Source organism: Callorhinus ursinus, unplaced genomic scaffold (genome assembly GCF_003265705.2).
Source record: "Callorhinus ursinus isolate GAN/ISIS: 27379988/994484 unplaced genomic scaffold, GSC_fseal_2.0 scaffold4, whole genome shotgun sequence".
In the NCBI taxonomy this organism is placed as follows: domain Eukaryota; kingdom Metazoa; phylum Chordata; class Mammalia; order Carnivora; family Otariidae; genus Callorhinus; species Callorhinus ursinus.
In genome coordinates, this window is record NW_027397066.1 from 130,382,117 (window position 1) to 130,386,157 (window position 4,041).

General features: G+C 40.0%; 1 pseudogene; it reads right to left on the bottom strand.

Annotated features, from left to right (window-relative positions):
* Nucleotides 1-632: 632 nt before the first annotated feature.
* On the bottom strand, nt 633-1,099 carry LOC112825783 (6-pyruvoyl tetrahydrobiopterin synthase pseudogene; annotated as a pseudogene).
* Nucleotides 1,100-4,041: the final 2,942 nt, after the last annotated feature.

Consider the following 4,041-nt stretch of genomic DNA (forward strand, 5'->3'; position numbering starts at 1 on the left):
ATGTGGTTTCACACACAGAATTTGCTGAAATTCTACTGAGATTCTCCAGACCGCCTCTAGGATAGTTTTTAAAGGTTTGTTCTTTTGTTAATAGATCAAGTATCTTGGGGAATGCATTTTTTAAGTGCCTCTTTTGGGTTTGTTTTCTGATATATTTTCCCTTCCTTTTATGTAGAAATACAAGCTAGCTCTCACATTAGTGACCTCATCATGATCACTAACCTCAATGCTGCTGTATGCCAGAGGTCAATGACTTGCTTCTTAGTGTGCATCTCTACATGCTTTGTTCTTTCTTTTTTTTTAAGACTTTTTTTGAGATAACGGAAAAACAAAAATTGATTTATTTTACTTTTAAATTCCACACCACAGCATTTTACTGAAAATGAAGTGATTTTTAATCTATAAATAAAAGACTCTCTAAATGATGCTCGGGATGTTTTACAAGTTTGGTTTTAAGATAGATTTCAATTCACAACAGGTCTTACACACAACAATTTCAATCAATTGGACACTCTAGAACACAATGTGGAGGCATAACAAGTATGTGATGACTTCTTAATAGTCCCAGGGGATAAAGACCTTTTTCAAATATGGAAAGAAATTAGTCTTTCTACAGTATTAACCCCTGAAAGCTATTCTCCTTTATAAGCAATGATATTATTGTCAGTTTCATACACTATTACTTTATAAAGAACTCCCAGAGGAAGAAATTTCTGGAGGTTTTCCCAGATATATACAGCTACATTTTCTGTCGTGCTTACAACATCTGCAAAGTACGGCACATCCAGATCCAAATTCTTATGATCAAGGGGCTTCATAATTGCTTCCTCCATATACTCTGAGGTCTGTCAAATTCATAACCATTCCTGTAACAGGATCAATCTCTCCATGCACCCTCACCACAACTTTATAATTGTGCCCATGGCCGTTTACATTGTTGCATTTCCCAAACAGTTTCAAGTTTTCTTCATTACTCAGAGATTTGCTGTGGAGTCGGTGGGTCGTGCTGAAGGAGATGAGGCGGGACACCCGCGCCTGGCTGCGACAGCCCTCCCCAGCGCCCCCCAGGCTCATCGCCTCGCCTCCTCACTCGGCTGGTGGTGGGCTTTTTAAGTTTTGTTTGTTTTTTTTTTTTTTTGTCAGAGAGGAGAGAGAGAGACCGAGTGCACACAAGCAGGGGGAGCGGCAGGCAGAGGGAGAAGCAGGCTCCTGGCTGAGCTAGAAGCCTGATGTGGGACTCGATCCCAGGATCCTGGGATCATGACCTGAGCCGAAAGCAAACACTTAGCGGACTGAGCCACCCAAGGCACCCCTCTACATGCTCTTTTCAAATAAATCCTGCAAAGATATCAGAGAAGGACTCTTCTTTTAATAAGGACATGTTATCCACATTTAATTCAACGGCTTTAATGACCTTTGGTTTAATCCCTCAATTGAATTTGTCCCTCTGGTATAAATCCAGGCTTTCTGGACTAGGAGTGACAGTCTTCCCAGGAGATGGCATTGCCCTTTGCAGATTTAGCTAGACATTTATGTGGTAATATGCCCCGATATTTTAGGAACACTAGGGTAATGATCAGGAGGAGTCCACTTTGGACTTCTTGGTTATCTAACATAGTAACAGGACCTTTGATTTTGCAGGTATTTTCTTTCCACACTTCAAGATCTCCTGTAAGTGACCGGGAGGTGTCAGTGTTGTCAATGCATCACTGTTTTATCTCTGCCATTTTCTATATTTGCACATAGGATCAGAGCAGAGTCTGGAAGTAATTAGCTTCATTTTTATTATCATATTTTATTATATTTTTAAATTACATCATATTATCATATATTATTTTATTATTTACTAGTTGAGGTCCCAAGAGAATGATTCACATATTTTTTTTTTCCATAGCAGAAGAATGTCGTGGGTTTACCCTTCAAGTATTTATTACCCAGAGTCAGTATCTAGATTGTAGTGGATAGTTGTTAATCCTTCTACTCCTCCAAGGGTTCTTAGTTTAGCCTTTAATTTCTTTTTTAAAAAAATATTTTATTTACTTATTTGACAGAGAGAGAAAGAGCAAGAGAGGGGACACAAGCAGGGAGAGTGGGAGAGGGAGAAGCAGGCTTCCCGCGGAGCAGGGAGCCCGATGCGGGGCTCGATCCCTGGACCCTGGGATCACGACCTGAGCCGAAGGCAGACGCCTAATGACTGAGCCACCCAGGCGCCCCTAGCCTTTAATTTCTTTGATAGATGTCCTCAATCTGACTTAGTAACTATCATAATAGAAATGAATGCAATTATATTCTCTGTAAACAAAAAATCCCTTTGATAACCTGTTATTTAAAATATCTTAAAATAGTTTATTATTCATTACTTCTACGTCGTTTAAATTAATATATATTTATAATATAATCCTGGTTATTAAAGAGAGCTTGTAAAACAGATAAGCTTAAAGGAAAAATCAAATCCTACTGGGCAAATGTAAGCTAGTTGAGATTAACTATATATATTTTTTACTGTATATACACATACCTATATCTACAAAAATAATTTTCTGCATACTGTTTTATAGGCTGTCTTATTCATATTTAACATGTCTTGTATTGTGAACATTTTAAAAGATTTTATTTATTTATTTGAGAGAGAGAGAGAGAGAGAGAAAACATGAGAGGAAGAGGGTCAGAGGGAGAAGCAGGTTCCCCGCTGGGCCGGGAGCCTGATGTGGGACTCGATCCTGGGACTCCAGGATCATGACCTGAGCCGAAGGCAGTCACCCAACCAACTGAGCCACCTAGGAACCCTGTGAACATTTTTTATCTACTTTTATAACACCATTTTTAGTGACTGTATGATATTCCACGGTGTGGGTATACTATTATTTATTTAAGTAATATTCTTACTAGATATCTAGTTGGCTCCTGATATTTTTGGTATTGTCAGTAATCCTCTGATAAATATCCTTCTTGATAACTTTTTTTAAAGAGATTTATTTATTTGAGAGAGGGAGAGAGAGCGAACAGGGGAGGGGCAGAAGGAGAGGGAGAGAGAGAATCCTCAATCAGGCTCCCTGCCGAGTGCTGAGCCTGATTAGGGCTTTGATCCTAGGTCCCTGAGATCATGACCTGAGCTGAAATCAAGAGTTAGCCGCTTAACCAACTGAGCCACTCAGGTGTCCCTTGAATTCTCCCATTTTTAGTGAGCTCTCTTGACCCTCTCTCTACCTACCTACCGCTTGGTCTCTTTTCTTTCTGTTTCACAGTTCTTAAAAGTTTATTCTATACTTTCGAAATTTTCATTTACTTTTCAACTCATAATTCCCTGACAACCACTCCCTCCTCTCAGCTGAAACTGTATGCTACCTATGCATTTAGGTCCACTTATCCTTAGCTACCTAGGAAAAGGTGGCAGATAGCATAAAGATAAGATGTCCCAGGGGTATACAGCTGGAGTGAGAAGTGGGCTGTGTTAGTCAGCTCTGACTGCCATAATAAAATACCATAAACTGGATGGCTTAACAAACAGAAATTTATTTTCTCACAGTTCTGGAGGCTGGGAAGTCTAAGATCAAAGTGCTGGCCAATTCAGCTCCTGGTGAAAGCTCTCTCCCTGGCTAGCAGATGACCAACTTCTCGGTGTCCTTGCATTGGAAAGAGAGAGCAAACAGTCTGGTATCTCTTCTTATAAGGACACTAATCCAGTTGTATCAGGGACCTACCCTTATGACCTCATATGACCTTAATTAATTCCCTATAGGTCCTATCTCCGAATATAGTCACATTGGGGGTTAGGGCTTCGACATATGAATTTTGGGAGGACACCATTAAGTCCATATCACGGGCTAATGACCCAATTCTGGAAGACACCTGGGTCTTCATGATGCTCCAGTTTGAAACCCAGCTACCTGCTGGTCACCTACACCTGGAAATCCCATAGGCGTCTCATAGTCAATATATCTTAAACTGAAAACAGGTATCATCATTCTTTCAAGATAAATCCTGGCAGAATCTCTGACCCATATTTCTCCCTCAACTTTATATCAAGCCTAGCTGATTTTA